The sequence below is a fragment of the Schistocerca nitens genome, chromosome 1 (assembly GCF_023898315.1).
Source record: "Schistocerca nitens isolate TAMUIC-IGC-003100 chromosome 1, iqSchNite1.1, whole genome shotgun sequence".
NCBI lineage: Eukaryota > Metazoa > Arthropoda > Insecta > Orthoptera > Acrididae > Schistocerca > Schistocerca nitens.
In genome coordinates, this window is record NC_064614.1 from 1,161,871,567 (window position 1) to 1,161,897,443 (window position 25,877).

Consider the following 25,877-nt stretch of genomic DNA (forward strand, 5'->3'; position numbering starts at 1 on the left):
TCCTTGAAGTATTCTGCTAGTATCTTACAGTTGCTCCTATTACTAAATGCAATGCTCCCTTTTTTGTCCTGAAGATGTGAGATAGTTGGGGGGTCATATCTCATTAGCTTCTCCCTGAAGATCTGATAATAGTTTCTCATGTTGTTCTTAGTAAATTCGTCATTTATCTTCCTGAGCGGTTGGTCTTCTTGTGCCTTCTTAACTTTCTTGCCCTCCTTGGACACCATCTTTTTAGTTTCCATAAAGTGCTACCAGGCAGTCTCGTATTTAGTATTATAGAATGGTAAAAGGCAGAAATGTGGAGACAGCTCTTCCATCCCAGTTCTCAGTGCAGCAACCTCATCTGCATAATAGGAGTGCCACCATATCCATTCAGGCCTGTTGTTTCTTGGATTTATAGAACATTAGGTGCAGTTCTTCCTCTCAACAGCCACAAAAACTGATCCTGACTCCCTGCTACTGTAATAACAGTGATGACAATAGGATCTTCCCTTTATCTTTTCATAAAGACATAGTCCATAATTCCTATCCTTAGAATATTTCTGAAACGTGCAGGTCCCTATCAAATATGAGTAACAGAAATACTGAACATATACACTGAAGGGCAGCATGTAAGTACACAGGTTGATTTGACCCAAATGAGAGTATCACAGAAATGTTGAAAACCTAGAGTGGCAGGTACTTGAAGATTGATGTCAACTATCCCACAAAAATTTACTTTCCATGTTTCAAGAACCAGTATGTGTGTTGGCACACACTAAGTAAAACACAAGTGCACACTCAAGTTCATATTCATATTTATTCAGCTTTAAACATTTTACATGTAATTGATGTCATATAATAAAAGTTACAGATACATTGCATACATCTGTATAAATATATATTTGACCAGAAAAATTACCTGCACAATATTATATTTCTAATTTTGTAATATATACTCCTTTCACAAAATGCACCATCAAAATTCAATATTATTTATTGCATTCTCTTGAAATTCTTGAAATGTATAAGATACTTTACTTTTTATCCATTTTGCTACTTTTACTTTGAATTTATCCATGGGCATAGAATGTGCACTTTCGGGTAATTTGTTAAAAAATGTGGGTGCTGGATACTTGTAACTACAGTGAATCTTTGATAGTCTGGCAAACGGAATGTCAATTGTATGTCCATTTCTTATATTATGTGAAAGCATTGCCAACCTAAGGTCAAAGTTATTTAAATTTTCTTTTGCATATATCAGGCAACTATAAATATATAAGCCATGGACTGTCATTATATTTAATTCTTTAAAATGCTGCCTGCATGTGTCTCTGGGTGGTAGTCCTACAAAGCACCTGATTGCTTCTTTTTTTCTCTTTTTTTTTTTGCCATTTAAACACAGTCTTTCAAATTGGGCAGTTTCCCCACAGTGTAAAGAGTGGAAGAAGGCAAAGTATGCGTATAGTAGAAGTGTTCTACTAACAGAGCCCCTCAGTTTATGTAACAAGAAGATTACATGTAAGAGTTTTTTAGATAGCATGCCTGTGTGAGTTTCCCAGTTAAGTTTTTGATCAATATGGAACCCTAGTAATTTTACAGATTTGTTTTCATGTTTGGGGCATTTAAATTAAATACAATATCTTCTGTCTTATTATTATTGATCTGTAATGAATTTGCCTTAAACCAGCTGATGCATCTGTCCATTGCCATTGTAACGTTATTCTGTAGTTCATCCATGTTGTTTCCCTGAGTAATTGGCATTGTATCGTCTGTATAGAGTGCTGTGTCACAAGGTAATGAAGGCAAATAATTTATGTAGACTGCAGAAAGAAAAGTAGGGAGCCCTGTGGTACTCCTTTGGTAACTGGCAAGAAACTGGATCTTTTTTCATTTATAGCCACTGTTTGTTTTCTAGTGCACAAGTAAGATTGTAATAGTTGGAGAGCATTCTCCCCTATTCCGTAATACTGTAGCTTTCTTATAATAATATTGTTGGATACAGTATCAAATGCTTTCTTAGTTTCAACAGTCTCACACTAATTATAGATTTATTCTCAAAGGAGTTGTATACTTTAGTGACAATGCTCTCTGCTGCTTTCAGAGTTGAGAGACCAGTTCTGAACCCATACTGCGTGGAACATAACAGTTTATTCGATTCAAAATACTGGCTCATTTGCTGGTGGATACAGTACTATATTATTTTTGAAATTATGGGAACTAGTGAGAGGGGTCAGTAATTGTCAGGTAAATCTTTGTCACCTTTCTTATATACAGGTATGATAACAGAAATTTTTAAACAATCTGGGTAAACACCTTCATTTAATACCTTATTAATTACCCTTGTTAATGGGATTATTATTTCTTCTCTTATATTTTTATAACATAGTTAGATAGACCATAGTAGTCTTCAGTTATGGAGTTACTGAGCTTGGCTATTGATTCACTGACCTGTCTAGGAGTCACTAATCCCCATTCAAATTTATCACTCAGCTTTCTGTGTATTGTAGGTAGCAGTACTTCTGCCTTTCTCACATCTTCCTCTCTCTTAATGTCAGAGACAGGACTGGCAAAATGTGCACTTAATATATGTGGAGGAATTTGCACACTGTTTTATTTCTTTTGGCAGTTTATTTCTATTTTAATGACTGTCCATGCTGCTTTGCATTTATTTGTGAAATTGAGTATGAGTGTGTCATTGGTTTTGCATTTTGCTGTCTTAATTTCAGATGTATAGAGTTTTCTGGCTAGTTTGTACATATTTTTGTCTGCTTCACTGTGGTGAGACCTGTCATAATACATGGGCATAACTGTTCTTAAATTAAATGGTGACTAACTGACAACCTCAGCTGCCAACAGGTGTTGTTGATATACCTCAATGTGGACAGCTGAAAATGTGTGCCCCGACCAGGACTCGTACCCGGGATCTCCTGCTTACACGGCAGAAGCTCTATCCATCTGAGCCACCAAGGACACAGATGAATAGCACGACTGCAGGGGCTTATCCCTTGCACGGTTCCCATGAGACTCACATTCCCAACTGTCCACAATTCTACATATGTATTGTACCTTATAGGCATTTTCTCACCCACTCATTACTCGTGCACACTTTGGCGATTCCCATAAGAGTTTGGGCAACCTGTGCGCATTCGCACAGACAAAGCTGCACGGTCATCAACAGTAACTGTTCTTTCGAGAACAAGTTACTGTCTTTGTATATGTAGTTAAAGGCTACCCAGCCATTGACCTTCGTCTGTGCGAATGCGCATGAAAAATACATTTTTCAAACATTATTACAATCTGTTTATTGGCTAGCAATACAAGCCCCTGACTACCAATCCATTCAATGAAAAGCACACATCAATAGCACTTCCTATTTACACAATATTTGTGATGCACGTGTTAGGAGATTCACCCATCTTTCATTCCCCTAGGGACAAAAAAGATGAGATTAGAGAATTCACAGTGTGCACAGATGCAGTTAGACAGTCATTCATCCTGTGCTCCATGTGTGAACTGAATGGGAAGAAAACCTAATATGTAGTAAAATGGGAAGCTCTTTGCCACACACCTACAGTGGTTTGCAGAGTATGGATGCTGATGTAGATGCAGTAGAGAGATAACACCTGCCTCTACTCTATATTATCACAGTAAATACCACAAAGCTATTTTCCCTCCAGGTAGAGCTTTATAAATCTCACAGAAGACAATTCTTATGCAAAATAGTGGTATAAATGTTTTCCTGCTATGCCATATTGTGCTGGATACAGGTTCCATACTGTCTGTGTCAAAGACAAAAGAGGTTACCATAAAAGAGATAATAAAATTCTTATTAAGGCAGACAACTCTGTTAAGTTCTGAAAATATGGAACTCCATATTTGTAAGGAAGGACAGGACCTCATCCAGTTTGACCATTCCCTCAGTAGATTCAGCTGCCACTACTTAGTCCCTTTTTGGGCTGAGCAGCAGAGAGTGAACTGGTGTCTCTGGTTCACCTGTAGTGTCAGCTGCAAATAAAAGTTTCTTGATGGATAAGTTCAGTTGTTACAGATGACCAATGGGGAAGCAGAAATAAACGTTATGTACCATGAAGATTTGAGAACTGCACTTACATTCTTCTGTACTGAAAAGACAAAATGTGTGTGTACAGAATTTTGTGGACAGAATTCAGAATATTAATGACAATACCTATGAATTGATGGGAAGTGATGAAGCAAATAGAATTATTATAAAGTAAGCAGAACATAGGGTATTAGATGCAAACCTATGGGGATTACAGCCTGATGTATCAAGAAGGGTTTGAGCAGAATTTCCAAAGGACTGGTCTGACACCATCAGGTTGCAAAGACAGACATAGCAATGAAAGTGTGGGATGGAAGGAATGTCATCTCTACTCATATGAAGTGTTATTGATGTGTAGAAGTCCCATCTGAGAATGATACCATGACTACATTCTGTTAAAACAACAAAATTCAAGAGCCTTGTCCTGTCATTCATAGTTATTCTTGCAATACATGTTCCTGATGGCTGAAAGTATTTTCCATTTGCTACCTCCAGCACAACCACTTTCGTATCATGTAACATTGTTTTCTTTATGACAACCATTCGGCATTACAGGAAAGAAAGCCACTCAGTCAACTGTCACCCAGACTGGTTGGCCATTGATAAAGACCTAGAATATATTTCCTGTCATTTTAGTAATTGTCATCCATGGAGGGTTTTTGTTTGTTGTGACATGACCTTACCTAGTTTTCCTGAAGTCAGTAGCTAGGTGAGTGGCTGGGGAATGGCTATGGCATGTTGGAGAGCAACCTCGTCCAGTGTACAGCAATGAGATTATTCCCAATTGCTGCCTATAATCATCTACAGTTGATTTGTATAAATAGGGCTATTGGGATTATTGGTGCCTTGCTGTGTTGTAGTTTAACACTGTCTTTTTTTCTCTGCAGTATTGCATGCATTTAGGGTGTGCACAATGGAACAGACTGGCATGTTGTGTCCTTCTGTAGGGTGTTTTCCTTGGCGTGATGCTAATCCTGAGTGGTCAATTTGGCATGTTGTTGGGCCCATCTGTACCATGCTGCATAGTGTTGTGCCTGCAAAGCTGGACCTCGCCATGGAAATCGGGAGTGAAGTTGTGCATCATGCAACCTATTGCACACAGTTTGAGTTGTAACATGACGTCCTGTGTCTGCACAAAAGCATTATTCAACATGCTGGCATTGTTGTCAGGGTTCCTCTGATCCATAATCCATAGGTAGCAGTCATCCACTAAAGTTTTAGCCCTTGGGCAGCCTGAGCGAGGCATGTCCTCGGCATTTCCTGTCTCTCTGTAACTTCTCCGTCTCTGAACATCACTTTGGTTCACACCGAGACGCCTGGGCACTACGCTTGTTGAGAACCCTTCCTGGCACAAAGTAATAATGCGGATGTGATCAAATCGTGGTAGTGACTGTTTAGGCATATTTGAACTACAGACAATGTGAGCCGTGTATCTCCTTCATGGTGGAATGACTGGAACTGATTGGCAGTTGGACTCCCTCTGTCTAATAGGTGCTGCTCATACATTGTTGTTTACATTTTTTGGTTTAGTGACATATCTTAACAGTCAAAGGGACTCTGTCTGTGATACAATATCAACAGTCAACGTCTATTTTCAGAAGTTCTGGGAACTGGGGTGATGCAAAACTTTTTTTGATGTGTGTACATTACTTCATAGAGATGGTCATGATGTCCCCTTCTTGATACAGCTGAGTCTGCATTGTCTATGTAGCTTCTCATTGTTTAGGCAATGATTCCTTTGCTGCCCTGGGTACAAGAAAAGGTACAGGTATTTGATTATCACGAGAATAATGAAATCATGGCACAGGATTCCACAGTTTGTTTAAGAAAACACATATTTACAGCCAGAACTTGAAAATGACTGCACTCAACAGCGGCCAAAACTCAAGAGGTTGAAATCCCATTGCTCACCAATGATCACAGTCATAGTGACAAAGAACAAACAATTTCTGTATTGATTATTGATAGCAACACCTACCCTAAAATCATATTAAGCAAATGCTTTTCAACACAACTTTAATTACTGTGTAATATACCAAAATGAGTTTTGGAATACTATGTTTAATTGTAATAATGTAGATACTAATCACAAACCAGAATGTGAGAGTAATGAGCATTTTGATGTAGTGTATACTAATAATTTCTGCTCTTGGTCAGACAATTGCATTATTGATATATGCAAAACAGGTGATTATTGTTTGAATCTGAATTATGTGATACTTTTGATGCAGATTTGAATGAGAGCTGTGAAATAACTGAGGCTGGTAAGTCTGAGACTGATAACTTGTTGCAAATGAGTGTAGATAAGGTGTGTGACTTTGAAGTGATGAGACTTGTATTGTTAATGATGTTATTGATAAAGTAATTTGGGAAGAATATGAGGATGATGATGATAATGATGAGTATAAAGTTTTGTGAAGTTTAAGAACAATGAAGTTTCAGAGTTATTTGTGAATACAGGTAAGGTATGTGATGTTTATGATAATGTAAGTGAGAGTTATGGAATTCCAGCACGGTCAAAGCAGTTTTTCTTTAATGTCATGCAGAGTAATTATCCAAATAGTAAAGTTGATTTATCTGTAAGATTAGAGAATATAGGTGAAAACTTTTTGAAATTTGTTTGGAGCCAGATAAATGATAACATAGATCATAGGTAAATGTGCATTCTGGAGTAAGTTAGCTGTGGTTATTCAAAATTTGTATCCAAATTGATGGGATGAAGTGAATGAATATCTTAAGTAGGAAATGTAATTTTGACAGTAATGTACTTTGTGTTCCTCCTGTAATAACTGATGTTATTAATCAATTCACTGTGTTCATTCAATCTTTACCTGACAATATGAGTAACCAGAGTAATGCTATGCTACCAGTAAAGTTGGTAAAACCCCACAAAAACTGTGTAGATGCAGCATTTGATGAAATTGAAGGTGATCTGTTACATGAAGTGTCTAATAACTGAGATGATGATTGAGATTTTGGATGTCCTTAGATTAAGATTAAGATTTATCAGTGGGAATGAAACTGTTTGATTGATACTGATAGGCTTATTTGTGATATATCTGAACAGTTTACAGGCAAAATCCAGTACAGTAAGAATTTTGTGGAAATGCCCATTGTAGGTGTAAAGATAAGGGGAGGTACAGGTAAGCAAAGCATAATTGATAAAAGCTCAGGTACTTTTAACATTCAGTATAAAAGGCAAAACCTTTGAACATGGATTCTTAGTGATCTCTAGTCTGGAAGAAAATATAATTCTTGGCATGCATTGGATAATGAAAGTCAAGGCTTGTTTTGTATGTAATGCTAAAGAATTGTTTGTTTTTGAACCTAAAAGTAATACTTATGTGAAAACTAATTTCTGTATCTTAAACCATGGGAAAAGTTGTAACTATTTGCAATACATTGTGAACCAAGGCAAGTACCAGATGATACAGATGTTGATTAGAGTGAGGATCTAGATTTTAGAAGTGAAGTAGATTCTAAAGCAAGGGAAGCTATAATCTTAATGACCTACAAAAGGAACAATGTAGGAATTTATCAGAGTTTAGAAATGTGTTTACTGAAAAACCAGGAAAAGTGAATGGCCATCAGTGCATACTTTACTTAGAGATCACCGAGCGAGGTGGTGCAGTGGTTAGCACACTGGACTCGTATTCGGGAGGACGACGGTTCAATCCTGATTTAGGTTTTCCGTGATTTCCCTAAATCGCTTCAGGCAAATGCCGGGATGGTTCCTTTGAAAGGGCATGGCCGATTTCCTTCCCTCACCCGAGCTTGCGCTCCGTCTCTAATGACCTCGTTGTCGACGGGACGTTAAACACTAATATCCTCCTTAGAGATCATCAACCTGTCTTTCTCAAGCCATATAATATACCATTTTTAAAAAGAAAAGATGTAGAGAAAGAAATTCAGAAGGTGGAAACATGGGGTGTAATTGAGAGAAGTGGGAGTGCTTACAATAATCCTTTAGTTGTGGTAAGTAAGAGAAATGGTGGAGTGAGAATCGTTTTGGACTCTACACATCTTCATAAATTTCTTATCAGGGAGACTGATCATCCAGAGATCGTGGATGAGCTGTTACACAAATTTGGTTATGTAAAATACATGGGTAGTATGGACTTGACTTCTGGATTTCACCAGGTCCCACTTGAAATTAATTCTATGAAGTATATAGCATTTTTGTATGGAGATAAGTGTTTTCAATATTGTGTAGTGCCATTTGGGCTAAATGTATCTGTAGATGAATTCATAAGAGCTCTTGATTCTGTATTAGGAAATGAAGTGAGTTCAAAATTAATTGTGTATGTTGATGACCTTCTGGTCACTCAAAAGACTTGGGAACAACATTTGAATCTGTTAAGAGATGTGTTTTGAAAATTAGAATCAGGAGGCATGACTTTTGAAAATAGGTAAGTGTAAATTTAGTGTGGAAGAAGTTAAATTTTTAGGGCATGTTATATCTGAAACGGAATTGCACCAGATAAAGAGAAACTTGATGCTATTGGTAAATTTCCTCCACCTCATAATAAAGAACAGCTTAAATCATTTTCTGGGTTAACTGGATTTTATAGAAAATTTTGTAGCAGCCAAGCTTTGAATGCTCCATGCTTTTGTGGACTTTTGGAGGAGAATACCGCTGGGGATTGGAATCAGGAGTGTCAGGATGCTTTTGATGAGATCAAATGACAGTTGTGTGAAAGTCAGATATTGTTCAGACCAGATTTGTTTCTTCCTTTTTGTGTTGTGACAATAGTGATGTTAGATTGGGTGCTCATTTATTTCAGGCAGTTGAAGCTGATGTTGTTATTGACCAAAGATCTTTTGCATTTGCTAGTAGAGGATCGCAGAAACATGAAAAGACATACACTGTAATTGAAAAAGAACTTTTGGTTGTACATTGGGCATTCCACAAATTTAAAAATTATTTACCAGGTCACAAAGTCATCATCTATGCTGATCACAAATAATTATGTGATCTTCAGGTGTGTAAACTGTGCTATAACAAAATTACTCATGGGGCTTTGTTTTCACAATAGTTCAATTAGGAAATCAGATACATTAAGGGCACAGACAGTGTAGTTGCTGATTCTTTGTCTAGGCTACCTTTAGGAAGTGAATCATCTAATGACTTTCATGAAGGAGAAAAAGAGATTAAAATTATGCACTTGAGAGGTGTGAAAGAGGAAAGAGAGATCTTGAAAATTTGCGAAGACAACCAGAGGTATCAAAATCATGATCAAAATTGGAAATTGGTTAGGAGCATGTTGAGTAAGAAAGGAGGAGAAAAGACAGAATAGTATTATAAGGTACAAAAGGTATTTTGTTCAGGAGACGTAAGACTGACTCAGAGGATTGGAAACTGTTGGCCAGAACAATGTATTGCTACTTTAATTACTTATACACATGAGAGTTTTTGTATTGTGGATCAACCAAATGCACACAAAAGATTCAGGAAAACATCTTCTTTTATAATATAGAAAGGAGAGTCAAGAAGAAGATTGCCATCTGTAACAGATGTCAAAGAGTGAAGGTAAGTAACCAAACAAGTAGAGGCCACATGCAAAACATACTGCCTAATGGTAATCTAGATCTCGTGTCTGTGGATCTTTATGGATAGTTACCTAAGTCTAAGAATGGATTTTGTTATGTTTTCATGGTGGTTGAAGTTCATAAAGATGTTTCCTCTCAAGAAAGCTACCAGCAAGCAAATCATCTTTAAATTAGAGAACAAATACTTTCTTCAGGAGGGTATTCCTAAAACAATGTTATCTGATAATGATTCTCAGTTTACACCTCAAACTTGGAAAGATTTTGTTGATTGCACAAAAATAAGGCATAGTCTAACCTTAGTCTACTGTCCTTCAAGTAATTCAGCAGAAAGATATATGAGAGAGATTGGAAGACTGTTTAGAATGTATTGTTGGAAGAATCATACCAGTTGTATAGATTATGTCAGTGATTTTGAGGATATAATAAACAGCTTACAACATTCTTCAACAGGTTTTCATCATTTGAAATCATGTTTAATCGTAGACCAGCTAACTTTATTTCTGAAAATGTAGAATTTCCACCAAGTAAAATTCTGTCGAGAATATGTTAGGGAGATGATGAAAAAGCAGGGTGATAGGAGAAAGCAGAGACATGATGGTAAAGGTAGATTTTCTAAGTTTGAGGTAAGAGAGCTTGTGTTGGTGAAAGTAAAAGAGAAATCTAAAGTGTTGACATCAGAGATTAAGAAAGTTTTAGATATTTATATTGCACCATTTGAAATTCTTGAAAATCCACAGTCTAATGCATACAGACTTTTGTATCCTAAATCTACGAAGCTGTTTGAATTATGCAATATCACTAAACTGAAAGCGTGTAGATATGATCCTTAAGTATCTAATTTTTGTTCGTTTTATCTTTTTCCATTGTCATGAATTTAGTATGTAAGATCATGTAGTTTCCAGAGTTCTATCATATCCATTGACTGAGTTTAACTCTATCTGCATATGCATAAAACTAGATAATTGTGTTTTGTTTGCCTGGAATTTAGGATTTAAGATGATGTGATTTCTAAAGTCTTGTCTCATCTATTGACTGAGTCAAAGTCTATGATACACTACGTAGTTGTGTTCTGCAATAGATTAGGGCTTTCAAATTTGATACATGTATGTCTTGAGACTAAATGAGTAGATCCTTTTGCAATTTTGAAATGAACAATATTCATAATTTGTACTACAAAAATTAGGAATAGTATCTTAGTATATCTGTGTGTAATACCTCGATAGTCCATTTTTTAAATTTCATTTAATTCTTTTTATTAACATTTCATATGTGAACACTTTTTAATTTCATCTGACATAAATCCCATATAAGCAAGTTTGAAAAGTTACAATATTGTGAAAAGGAAAATTGCTACTCAACATATAGTGAAGATGCTGAGTTGGAGATAGGCACAACAAAAAGACTGTCACAAAGTTGTTTGATTTAGTTTGAAAAGTCATTAAGGAGAATGTATTTTGTGTGATGTGAAGGAGGTATTGAACAGCATATTTAGTACTCAAAACAATGTTTCAGGCTTTGATGTGATTGCTAGAGATGAAGTTACCTATCTGTTGGAGTGTGTCATGAGAACTCTAAGGAGCTAAGGAGGAAGCTGAAAGATCTCGGTGGGCCCACTCCCCACACTGCTGTATGGCTGTACCCTGCTGGACCAGTCAATTTGCAAGAGATCAGAAGGTGCTGGGTAATGTACTCAAGCATCTGTCGACTGGATTTGTGTTGTGACTGATATTTGTGAATTGTTAGCCAAGACTGCTAAAGACAGTGTTATTCAGCATAAATGCATGTTTTTTTTTCTCTTCAAGTAGGGGTTCTGTTTTTCTGATACATTATGTAACTTTAAAATCAAGTTGGCATGGACAGATAGCAACTAGTGTGGAAGACATTTACTAGTAAGGACAATATAACAAGATTTATATATGTCTGTTTTCATACACTGATTTTGGTCTACATCTACATCTATACTCTGCAAGCCACCTGATGGAGTGTGGCGGAGGGTACCTTGAGTACCTCTATCGGTTCTCCCTTCTATTCCAGTCTCGTATTGTTCGTGGAAAGAAAGATTGTTGGTATCCCTCTGTGTGGGCTCTAATCTCTCTGATTTTATCCTCATGGTCTCTTCGTGAGATAGACATAGGAGGGAGCAAACATACTGCTTGACTCCTTGGTGAAGCTACGTTCTTGAAACTTCAACAAAAGCCCGTACTGAGCTACTGAGCGTCTCTCTTGCAGAGTCTCCCACTGGAGCCTATCTATCATCTCCGTAACACTTTCATGATTACAAAATGATCCTGTAACACAGTGCACTGCTCTCCGTTGGATTTTCTCTATCTCTTGCATCAACCCTATCTGGTACGGATCCCACACATGTGAGCAGTATTCAAGCAGTGGGCGAACAAGTGTACTGTAACCTACTTCCTTTGTTTTCAGACTGAATTTCCATGGGATTCTTCCAATGAATCTCAGTCTGGCATCTGCTTTACCGACGATTAATTTTATTTGGTCATTCCATTTCAGATCACTCCTAATGCCTATCCCAGATAATTTATGGAATTAACATGTTCCAGTTGCTGACCTGCTATATTGTAGCTAATGATAAAGGATCTTTATTTCTATGTCTTTGAAGCACATTACACTTGTCTACATTGAGGTTCAGTTGCCATTCCCTGCACCATGTGGCAATTCATTGCAGATCCTCCTGCATTTCAGTACAATTTTCCGTTGTTACAACCTCTCGATATACTACAGCATCATCCGCAAAAGCCTCAGTGAACTTCCAATGTTATCCACAAGGTCATTTATATATATTTTGAATAGCAATGGTCCTACAACATTCCCCTGCAGCACACCTGAAATCACTCTTACTTCGGAAGACTTCTCTCGATTGAGAATGACAAGCTGCATTCTGCTATCTAGGAACTCTTCAACCCCAATCACACAATTGGTCTGATAGTCCATATGCTCTTACTTTGTTCATTAAACAACTGTGGGGAACTATATCGAACACCTTGCGGAAGTCAAGAAACATGGCATCTACCTGGGAATCCGCGTCTATGGCCCTCTGAGTCTTGTGGACGAATAGCGTGAGCTGGGTTTCACACAATCGTCTTTTTTGAAACCCATGCTGATTCCTACAGAGTAGATTTCTAGTCTCCAGAAAAGTCATTATACTCGACATAATATGCGTTCCAAAATTCTACAACTGATCGACGTTAGAGAGACAGGTCTATATTTCTAAACATCTGTTCGAAGTCCCTTGTTGAAAACGGGGATGACCTGTGCCGTTTCTCAATCTTTTGGAATCCTACACTCTTCTGGAGACCTATGGTACACCGCTGCAAGAAAGGGGGCAAGTTCTTTCATGTACTCTGTAAAATTGAACTGGTATCCCATCAGGTCCAGTGGCCTTTCCTCTTTTGAGTAATTTTAATTGTTTTTCTATCCCTCTGTCATCTACTTCAATATCTACCATTTCGCCATCTGTGCAACAATCTAGAGAAGGAACTACAGTGCAGTCTTCCTCTGTGAAACAGCTTTGGAAAAATACATTTAGTATTTCAGCCTTTAGCCGGTTATCCTCTGTTTCAGTAACATTTTGGTCACAGAGTGTCTGGACATTTTGTTTTGATTCACCTACCACTTTGACATAAGATCAAAATTTCTTAGGATTTTTGCCAAGTCAGTACATAGAACTTTACTTTCATATTCATTGAACGCATCTCGCATAGCCCTCCTCACACTACATTTTGCTTCGTGTAACTTTTGTTTGGCTGCAAGGCTTTAGCTATGTTTATGTTTGCTGTGAAGTTCCCTTTGCTTCTGTAGCAGTTTTCTAACTCGGTTGCTGTACCACGGTGGCTCTTTTCCATCTCTTACGATCTTGCTTGGCACATACTCATCTAATGCATATTGTACAATGGTTTTGAACTTTGTCCACTGATCGTCAACACTGTCTGTACTTGAGATAAAACTTTTGTGTTGAGCCATCAAGTACTCTGAAATCTGCTTTTTGTCACTTTTGCTGAACAGAAAAATGTTCGTACCTTTTTTAATTGGATTGTGTCATCAAAGATAACTATCACTATGTTTACCTGAATTTATCCTGAGTATTGTATCAGATTGGAACTTGAGTGATGCATGCTTAACTCTGATTTGGGTACCCCTGGTCATCACAACTGTGTGTGGACAAGGAGAGCATACAACCATTGATAGAGAATAGATGCTTCTAATAATTACTCTTTGCGTATGATTAAACTTATTGGTATGATTATGGACTTTATTCATTTTGTTGTGCCAAAACATTTTTTGCTGGTTTGCACCCAGTGTGGTTTGGATTCATGGGTTGATCCCCACATTGTAAACTTAGGCCATAATATTTTTCCATTATTTTGTTCTTTCACGAGTCAACATATCTGTGAATACTACATTTTATATGGCTGGTTGATGCCCACTCATGATTTAGCATATTCTTCTAGTCTATACCTGTTGTGAGTTTATTGAGTCGGCTCACTCATCTTACATTTAGGCTCCAAGGAGATGGGTTGTCCCCTATCCTGTTCAACTTTGCCCTCGAGAAGATTGTACGCGAGACCTTCCAAGAGAACGAAGGGATTGAAATCAAAGGAAAGAGACTGGCATAATTAGCCTATGCAGACGACATCTGTTTACTCTCTAGGTCGGAAGAGGAGTTGGAGCACATGACCAAAGCACTAAAGGAGGCTACCATCAAATTCGGGCTAAACATAAATGAAGCCAAGACAGAGTACCTCGTTATGATGCGTGGTCATTGTCAGACTGCTGATCATCTATAATCACTGCAGGTTGGGGGCCATTCCTACAAGAGAGTGCAAGAATTCAAATACCTAGGGGCACTTTTCACTGAGAACTCATCATGTGAAGCAGAGATCAATGCCAGAATACAAGCAGGAAACCTATCTTACCACAGCCTAGTACAACTGCTTCGGTCCAAATCTCTCTCCAGACAGTTCAAGATTCGACTGTACTAAACCCTGATCCAGCCTGTTGTTCTATATGGCTGTGAGACATGGAGTATCCGGAAACAGGACTTCCATAAGCTCCTTGTTTTTGAGAGAAAACTGCTTCAGAAGTTCTTCGGTCTGGTTCTGGATGCAGATACAGGGGAATGGAGGATCAGATACAACCAAGAGCTTGAGGAACTATACCAGCAGCCCAACATAGCACGAACTGTCAAAGCCAAACAAATGCAGTGGGCCAGTCATGTGGCCCAGATGGAGGATCACAGATGGCCTCGGAAGCTCCTGGATTTCACACCTACAGGAAAGAGACCGTCAGGGAGACCCAAGAAGCATTGGAGGGATGGACTCCATGAAGATTTAAACCAAGTGTCAATAGATGTGGACGAATGGCGGATAGCAGCAATGTACAGACTACAGTGGAGGAGGAAACTTGTAAATGCATGCGGTCCACTGGGCCTGATCACGTAGTAGTAGTAGTAGTAGTTGTTGCAGTTGATAGAGCTAAAATTGTTTTTCTTTTAGAAATATCTGGCATATTTAAAATTCATATTATTAATTGCACAGTCTAGTGCTGATGATTACATTTATTTCTGGATTCATTTATAAAATAATGTTATATCTTGGTGATGATTCTTCTTTTGTCAACAAAGTTTGTAAACTATTTTGCTGTGTAAATGCTTTGGAGTACCACAGAATGTAAATAGTAGTGAGCACGCCTCTGATGGAAACACACATATTTTGCTACTCTTGTCAAAAACAATGTAATTGATGAGTCTATGAAAATGAAGATTGTGAAGTCCATGTGATATAGAAGAATGCGATAAAATAAAAGAAATATACAGGCAAATCTTCATTTAGTCATCAGGAACCCACAAAGTTAAATTAAAATTTCAGCCACACGAATGTACTCCTAGAGGCAAGACTTGGAGCAAACTCCAAGAGAGGATGAACTTAAGTAAAAAGTTTTTCTTTTGTTTATCTTATGCCTCTCAAAGCTTTTGAAAATAATAAAGAGACTAAGGAAAAATTAATGGTGATGAGTTGGAGGGTAAGATTACAAGCCTAAGTGTAGGAAGCAAAGTTTTAAAAAAACCAAGAAGCTTTTTGAGAGATTAAACATATAAAAAGGAAAGGCCTGGTAGAAATCTTTGGATATCACAAGAGATATTGAACTTAATTGATGAAAGGAGGAAATGCAACAAATGGAAAAAACAAAAAGGAATGTGAACACACAGATAATGAAATTTACCAATGAAAGTAATCAGTGCCTGAAAATGAAGTATTGATAGATAAAAAAAATCTACTCACCACGCGTTGGCAAGTGGAAAACCATAAAAGATGTGGAAAAGCATGAGCTTTTGGAACAATGGCTTCTGGCAGAAGAGTTGAAGGTAAAGGAATCCTTCTTCCTATCCCTTCAATACTTCTGCAAGAAGGAGGAGACACTGGCTTAGAAAGCTCATATATTTCCAGATCTTTTACATATTTTCTCCATCTGTCACTTGGTGGGTAGATTTTTTGATCTATCTGTATTATATTTTTAAATAACGAGATTGTCAGAAAGTGCAAAATGGCTAAGCAGGTATGGTTACAGGACAAATGCAAGACTATAGAAGCAGATATAACTAGGGAAAAGTTATAAGGCAGCTAAAGAAAAATTAAGTAGAGCTTTGGAGAAAAGAGAAGTACCTGAATGGTCAAATGGAAAGTCAGTACAAAGCAAAGAAGGGGAAGCTGAAAAGTGGGAGGAATATATAGAGAGGCTATACAGGGGAAATGAACTTGAAGGAAGGGGCAAGTAGATGAAGATTATGATACTGCAAGAAGAATTTGACGTGGCAGTGAAAAGTGTAAGTTGAAGCAAGGCACCTGAAGTAGATGGCTTCCACAGAATTATTGATATTAAACTTCCTGGCAGATTAAAACTGTGTGCCCGACCGAGACTCGAACTCGGGACCTTTGCCTTTCGCGGGCAAGTGCTCTACCATCTGAGATACCGAAGCACGACTCACGCCTGGTACTCACAGCTTTACTTCTGCCAGTATCTCGTCTCCTACCTTCCAAACTTTACAGAAGCTCTTCTGCGAACCTTGCAGAACTAGCACTCCTGAAAGAAAGGATACTGTGGAGACATGGCTTAGCCACAGCCTAGGGGGTGTTTCCAGAATGAGAATCTGCCAGGAAGTTTCATATCAGCGCACACTCCACTGCAGAGTGAAAATCTCATTCTGGAAACATCCCCCAGGCTGTGGCTAAGCCATGTCTCTGCAGTATCCTTTCTTTCAGGAGTGCTAGTTCTGCAAGGTTCACAGAAGAGCTTCTGTAAAGTTTGGAAGGTAGGAGACGAGATACTGGCAGAAGTAAAGCTGTGAGTACCGGGCGTGAGTCGTACTTTGGTAGTTCAGATGGTAGAGCACTTGCCCGCAAAAGGCAAAGGTCCCGAGTTCGAGTCTCGGTCGGGCACACAGTTTTAATCTGCCAGGAAGTTTCATATCAGTGCACACTCCGCTGCAGAGTGAAAATCTCATTCTGAATTATTGATATTGTTTAGAGAAACAGCCAGGGTAAACTGTTTCACATAGTGTGCTACACACAGGGTGTCTGGAAATTCTCATTGCATACTTCCAGGATTTGTAGAGGGTAGTGGATACATAATCTGAATAGCAACTATGCTACATCCTTGCCCCAGTTTATTACATTTTGTTACTATGTTTTAATACACAGTATAGGAAAATTTGGCTACGAAAGGCTATATAATAGGTAGGATCACAAGGTAGACGCATCAAATGACATGCCAGATGGTCACATAGCATGAGAATGGCTGAGCAAGCAAGAGCCATATCATGCTGGAGAAGAGAGAGAGAGAGAGAGAGAGAGAGAGATTTTGACTACCATGCTGCACACTGAGAAATGGCTCTTTTATTATTTATATTTACTGTTTAAATATTAAAATAAAACTACAGCTGATGACATTACTTGGACTAAGAACTTGTTAATAATTTCAATATCACTCAGTTCATCAGGAAATGGTAATTACAAATATTACTGTCAATTCTTGTTTATAGAAATGGTGGACCAATCACAAGTGCACCATATAAGGGGAGGCACCAGACTGCTAAGGTAGCTCACTCCTAGTCTACAATCAGTTTCTGAGAAGGTAATACTTGAATCTATGTATAAAATCTAATTCCATGTAAAAACAGAACAGTTTGTTGAAAAATGGCCTCAGATGATGTACAAGTGCAATGTTGTGTTAATCCAAGGCAGTTTTGAGGTAGCAAACTGTAATGTGAAGTGAAACTCCACATAAAGATGGAATTACTTGTTAAATTTGTCTTGGAAAATGTATTTGTGTGATCACAGTTTGATTCTAAGAACATGTCAAGTGTTGTGACCTTTGCAGTGCTCAGGAACGAATGACTAATGACCAGGAATCTTGACATGAATATCAACAATGGAGTGGCACTCAGACTATTTTTATTGATTTTCTGGCTTGTATCAATAGAATTAAAATCCAATGGCATCACAATAGTCTGTAATTTTAATTTTAATAGCACTGAACTCTTTTCCATCTGCCACTTCATTAAGCACTGTTTCCTGCATGCACATCAGAACCTGTGGCCAGTGGAGAAGAAATCAGCTGGGGTAACAGGTACATCTTGACAAGATGAGAGGTAAGTAAGTAACCTCCAGTTATGCTAAGGATAGTGAGGATATTATTTATTGAAATCCACATTGTTTGTTAATCCTGGCATGTCTTTTTTTGTGGGAAGTGTTATATACTGAATCCCATTGTGTAATATTTGAGGATAACAGTTTGCATATTCTGGGAATTACGATTGGTGCACCCTCATGAATACTTTACAACATCTGCAGAAGAAAAGGACAAAGTCTCAGAGTTGCTTGTCCTGGTACACAATATGTTGGACAGTATGATGTGTACTGCACTTGATGTCACTTAACATCTGCCTTTGTGTATGTATAGTATGCTGGATCCTTTTTCTTTCTGGAATCTATGTTTCTATATCCAGATCCCGCTGCAGTTACTGCCAGGTCTGGGTGCTGATGAGTCCTCTCCACTTGGCTCAGTCCTCCCACCAATTTCCTTCCTCCACTAAAGGTCACACCTCCCCTTTCCACAGATATTCTCACTCCCATTTTTCATCGTGTTCTTGGGCGCCCTCTAGGTCTTTTTCCATCCATCTTTAGTTCTTCCATAATTTTGGGGAGCCTCTCCCCGTGCATCCTCTTTATCATGCCCATTCAATCTTAATCTCTTTTCTTCAAATTCTTCTCTCATACTTTCTTGTTTAAGGTCCTTTCTAATCTCTACATTCCTTACTCGGTCCATTTTCGTTTTTCTCTTATCTGCTCTGAGAAATTTCATTTCCCCTGCTTGCAGTCTGCTCCAGTCCCTTTCTGTCATTGTCCATGTTTCTCCACCATAGGTGACAACAGGGAGGTAATAATTCTTATACATAAGGAGTTTCGCTTTTTCTGAAACTTCCTTATTCCAAATCAGGTGTTTTATTGTTTGGTAGAAATTGCCCCCCTTCTGTAACCTCCTATTAATTTCATTCGTTATTCTTCCATCCCTAGATATTTCACTCCCTAAGTAAGTGAAACTTTCTACCCCTTTGAGGGGCTCTCCATTCAAGGTAATATTTCCATTGATCCCTTTCTCTCTCCAAAATACCATTACTTCACTCTTATCTTTATTTATTTTTAATCCATACCTTTTCATTATTTCCTTCCACACATGAAGCTGTAAACTTTATCACCCCATATTACCATATCATCTGCAAAAATCATCTTTTTGTCTCTTTATTTTACTATATCTTTAACTGCCCTATACATTCCCTCCATCCCAACATTAAAAAGTGCAGGAGATAGAATACTTCCTTGCTTAAGTCCTTGTCTTGTTTCAAAGTATTCACAGTTTCCCAATGGTGTTCTAATTCTACAGTTGTGTCCTCTGTACATTGTCTTTATTACATTAATGTTTCCATCTTCTATATCTATCTTCTTCATTTCTTCCCATCGTCTTTTCCTGTTAACTGAGTCATATGCCATTTCTATGTTTATAAAAACCATAATCACCCTTTTGTTATGCTCCCAACTTTTTTCCATCAGTTGACAGACAGAAAATATCATGTCGATCGTGCTTCTTCCTTTCCTAAACTGATGCTGTTCTTCACTCAGCTCCTTTTCTATCTTTTCACTTATTTGATTTAGTAAAATTCTTTAAAAAATCTTGGCTGTATGACTCATTTGGGTTATTCCTCTATAGTTTTTACAAAAAGTCTTTTATTGTCTTTTTGAAGATGGGAACAATGTCTCCTCTTCTCCAATCATCAGGTATTGTACTATTTCTCCACACACTTGATAGTACTCTATACAGCTACTGCATTCCCACTGGACCTGTTCATTTTATCATGTCCACTGATACTTCATCAGGTACTGGGGCTTTCCCCCAATTCAACTTTTTCACAGCTAATTCCATTTCTTCCAGTGTAATTTGTCCCAATTCTGCTTCCCAATTTTTCTCAATTTCTCCATTATTTGTTGTTTCGTAGTGTACCTGCCCCTCACCATTTAACAGTTTCTTAAAATGTTCTGTTTACAGATCTTTTATATTCCCTGGATTTTCAATCATGTGAGCATCCTCTGTTTCCATCTTTAGTGGTACTTCAAAAGCCTTCCTTTTATTTTTCATCATTTTATAGAACATTTTCTTATTGCTCTTCACATCTTCTTCAAGTTTTTTTGTAAACTCTTCCCATGCCTTTTTCTTTGCTGTTTCCACTATTTCTTTGCACTTCTTCTTTTCCTCTATTTGTTTTTTATGGTCTTCGTCATTTTTAGTTTACCACCACTTTCTCCATGATCCATTTTTTCTTATAACTGCTTGGATTGTGGTATCATCCCACCAACTTGTCTGTCTTACTTTTTCCTTTCCAAATGTTCTACCACATACTTTTTTTGCTGCTTCGACTAAAGTGTCTTTGAATAAACTCCATTCTTTTTTTACATCACAGAAAGCTTCTTTTGGAAATTTTTGTGTGATTAATTCTCTATACTTCTCAGCACTTTCACTCTCCTTCAGTTTCCAATCCTGTATCCTCATCACTTTCTTCTGTTTTCTATTTTTCACGCACTGATTCATTTTCCATTGTCCCACCAGTAATCTATGGTCTCCATCTGCACTCACACTTGGAATTATTGTTACTTTCTCTCCCCATTCCCTATCTACTAGAATATAATCAATTACACTCTTGGCTCTTCCATACCAACTGTATCTGGTGATAACATGACTTCTCTCTTCATAAACCAGCTGTTTGCTGTTTTCATTCCATTCCTCTGGCAAAAATCTAGGAGTCTTTCCCCTTCTTCATTTCTGCCTCCATATCCAAAACATCCCAACACTTGCTCAAACCCCTTTCTGTCTTTGCCTACCTGTGCATTAAAATCTCCCATCACCATATTAGCACACTCTATATGGTTTTCTAACTCTTTTTCAAGGTTCATCTTCTCTTCTTTGCTACATCCCACTGAGGTGCATAAATCTGGATTACCTTTAGTGTTTCTTTTTGGAATCTCAGGTGTAAGATTATGATTCTGTCTGTTATATATCTCACACTTTCAATACAGCTTTGTACATTCTTATTCACCATCACTGTGACACCATTTCCTCCAAACCTATTATTCACACTCCAGTAGAGTTTTCCTCCTCCTCTCAAATTCTTCTCACCTTTTCCCTTCCACTTTGTTTCGCTTAATCCCAATATATCTAACTTTCTCTCTGTTAGTACATCTGTTATTTCTTTCATTTTTCCATTGAGGGTTAATGTATTAAGGGTGCCAATATTTAGGTAATTTTTTAGTACAGTTGGTTTCGTCTTCTTGTACTGATGAATATCATCTGATCTCCCATCACTCGCATCAGTAATTGAAGAAGCAGTGGGGTCAAATCCTGAGTGGTTCATTCCAAGGCTCGTCTGTGTTTTGAAAGCAGTATATGAAGACTTTCATACTGGCTTGCTAGGCCTAATGTAAGAAAGGATTTTCTGTTGGGGTTGTCTCCCTTAGCCTTTGGAGTTTCTCCTCCACCACAAGGCAGTGGTTTCCTTCTCATTTAATCCCCAGAAAGGAGGGTTACCTCATCTGCCAGCTATGTTATCCCGAAGTCTTCCTTCTCCACCATCACTGCCATTATGGTCTTCACCCATAACCATGGGCATGGGTTCCATGTTATACCCCACGGGATTCGGTCCCTGCCTGAACTCAGCCATCCTAACACTCCGGTCTACTGAAGTGTAGGATGCCCACCCCTGCGACGTGGACGCACCAGGCAGGAATTAGCCCAGTGGAGGAATAGGGAAGGGGACCCTACCTCCCTGGAGCCCGGTTAATGATTGTCTATGGTGCCACCACCAAAGGTCTTTCTGGAATCATGTAAACATATAATGTTACATATAATATTACTACAAACAAATGTGTTTAAGTTACTTAAGTGATAAATGAAAGTTTCGTTATGTCTCCTTTAGATTTATGACCAAATAATTGTGCTATCACACCTAGTTCAATTCCTCAAGCAGAACAGAATGAGTTGAACATGTTTTAAAACTGTTGTTGAAAAGAAATGGTACATTTCTGGACATGGGTTCTTATTCAAAATATTGTGTACTCGCTCCCCTGTACGAGTCCTAGAAGTTTGTAATAAGAATTTTGGAATGTCATGTATATGAGACAGGTGAAATGCCCTCAGACATAAAGAAGAATGTAATAATTCCAGTTCCAAACAAAGCAGGTGCTGACAGGTGTAAATTATCAATATAATAAGTCATGACTGTAAAATACTGATAAAATATTTTCGGAAAAATGAAAAAGCTACTAGAAGCAAATCATGGGGAAAATCAGTTTGGCATTTGGAGAAATATAAGAACATATTAGGAATATTGAGCTTGTAGTATATCTTAGAAGATAGGTCAAAGAAAGGCAAACTTATGTTTACAGCATTTGTAGACTTAGAGAAGGTTTTGACAATGTTGACTAGAACACACTCTTTGAAATTTTGAAGGTAGCAGAGATAAAGTGCAGGAAGTGAAAGATTATTTACAACTTGTACAGAGGACAGATTGCAGTTCTAAGAGTCAAAAGACAGGAAATAATTCTGTATGGTAGATTTGCAGTTATTGGTGTTTAATGGGCAATTATTTGCTCTCTGCTCTTTCTTGTTTTATTCCTTATTTCTGCAACCTTGCTCCTGGTGCCCCACAATTCCAAATATTTTTCACACTGTGGTTAGTAACACTCCATTTGTATGTGATTCAAACATGGAAATTGTGGAAGATCAGAGCTCCAACAAGCACACATGAAAAAGATTGCTGTGGATGGTTGTTTGCCATTTTATCCTGGCATCATTAGCGAGATGAGTTCTAGTCATCAGTTGAGATGCCTGGTTAACATGTGAACCTTTTGTCAGCTGCAAAAAGCTACTCATGCTCATAAAAGAAATATGCATGCCAGCGATGATCATGACTTAGGAACAATGTTTGTGAGTGATAGCCATTCTGCATCAATTTTTGAATGCTTTTAAATCCAGTGTGGAGGAAACACAGAGCAAGCACTGAGGATCATCCACCAATTACACAGCGCTCATATAGAGTGCTGCTGGCTGAAATGGAGAACCCAGGAAGAAATGGAGAAGATGTTGCAAGATGACATAACTGAACCTTCAGAGAGTCCTTGGTCATATCGAGTGAGCCTTGTGAAGAAAAAAAGGATGGCAGATAATGTTTCTGCACTAACAATGACTGAACAAAATCATGAAGCAAGATATCTATCCATTGGTGTGCATTCATGACACCCTGGACAGCTTGAAAGGGACAAAATATTTCTCAACCATGGATATATCAGCTACTGCCAAATCCAGCTGACAAGGCTGATTGCATCTATGAGTTCAAAGTTATGTCACCTTCAAATGTGTGATGGAGAACCTGCTGTGGCACTTTAATGCATTGGCTTATTTTCACAGCTGCAAGCCATGCCACCTGTCAAAGTCATTCTCTACCTTCATGAGTGAGAGCCGTGTAGTGTAACTGTAAGCTATTTGTAATAGATCTTCAATTCTGTTAAAAGATGGCATGAAGTGTTATATGTCAATGGGAAGAGGAAAGATCAGTCTTTCATGCTGATCTTGTATGATTTGATTCTCTTGACAATCTCAGGTGTAACAGAATCAAAATGTCATCACATAAGCAAAAGTTTCCATAGTGCTGCCTGACAGATAAGGAAATTAGTGATATTTTCAATAAAAAGGGAAGTGAATGTTCACAAAATTATCGTACTAATTCTATTTCTGAAGATGAATTTAGTAATGAGAGTATTAATGAAAGTGCTGAACTGACAGAATCTGACGGTGCAGATGGTGGTGGTATGGATGACACAGCACTCAAATGGTTCAAATGGCTTTGAGCACTATGGGACTTAACTTCTGAGGTCATCAGTCCCCTAGAACTTAGGACTATGTAAACCTGACTAACCTAAGGACATCACATACATCCATGCCCGAGGCAGGATTTGGACCTGCGACTGTAGCAGTCATGCTGTTCCAGACCGTAGCGCCTAGAACCGCTCGGCCACCCCGGCCGGTGCAACACAGCACTCTAGTCAAGTACATAGCAGATAAAGAGAAATGAAGAGGACAGATGTAAATGGGGCAAACATTTAGACAGATCACTAAAATTTCAATTTCACAGAAACATAGGTATTATTCCAAGGTACTTAGATAGTTCCACTTGATCTTTGCCCTCATGATGCTGCTTCTAGATTCACACAAGATGATTTGCAAAACTATACAAAAATAGAAACAAATGTGCAAGTAAGATTTACAATACCAATCCAAATTCTAAATGAGAAAATGATTTGATACTGCTGCAGAGTGACTGAAAGGATTTCTTTTTGTTTATTCTAATGTGCTGAGTTAAAAACACTTCTCTTCAGCCCTGTTGATTCATAGGAAAATCCATCTACACTCCACTCTTTTCATCCATCATGGCTTATAAAAGATTTCTTGTTCTGTCCAAATTGCTTCACCTTACTGATATTAAGAATCATGATCCTAATAACAGACTCTTCAAAATAATACCTGTCAGTCAACATATTGACACAAATTCCAGAGAAACCTATTATTCACAAGCAAATATTGCAGTAAATGAGAGTCTTATCAAATACTGGGGTAGGCTGTGCTACATACAATATAATGCATGAAAGAGGACAAGATTTGGTATAAAGGTCTACAAAGATTGTGAATCTTCCAGTAGTTTTTGTTAAGGATTTCAAATCTACACTGGAAAAAGCCAGATGATGCCACTGGAGAAAAACCCTCTACCAAAACTGTGGCGGTGATTTCGTATGGTTTTTGTAGATAACTGGTATACTTCCCTCTCTGTTCATCCAACTGATAGAAAGGAATGCTATGCAATGGGCACTGAATTGATGTCCCTGTCTTTGGATAATATAAAAACAAGTTTTTAAACAGCCACAGTAGTTTGTACTATGACATTAAGTATGTGACATAGGACACTAAAATGTCTCTGCATTGTGTTTTTACATTCAGTAATCACTTACTACAGTGCATTTTTGGATACCTTTCACAAAAACATACCTATTATGTAGAAGTTAATGAAGCAAGTGCCTCTCTCACCCACTGATCTCTTAAGAGGTACAATATTTTGCCATTGCCATGCTTGGGAACATTACTAAAGATAAAGATGTCCCACACCATCAAAACCATAATTCCATTGATATATTTACACTCAGTCAATGGCACATGAAGATACTTCTGTACAGAAATCCAACTGGAACCTTAAAATTCTATTCAGAAAAATTTCAGGCACAAAATGAAATTGGTGATACAAGAACACTGCTTTTATTCTACAGATGGTACTGTGACATTTATCATTCGAAAATTTGTAAAATAACGGATATCACAATCACTACCAAAAACTATACTTTGAAAATCTATGGGTAATTTTTTTGGAACAGTTGCTAGTGTACATCACAGTGAGACAAAAGTTCCAATGGCAAACCCACAACTAAGGAAGGTTTTAAAAATGTGCATAACCGTGGGAAGTGTATTTCAGTCATTTGCCTTGATTGTCTGTAACTGCATTAATAACTGAACAACTGTTCCAAATTATTCTTCATTCATTGTATCCACTTTCACTGGGAAAAAAATCACTCTCACTCACTCACACAAACACACACACACACACACCAGTGAAGAT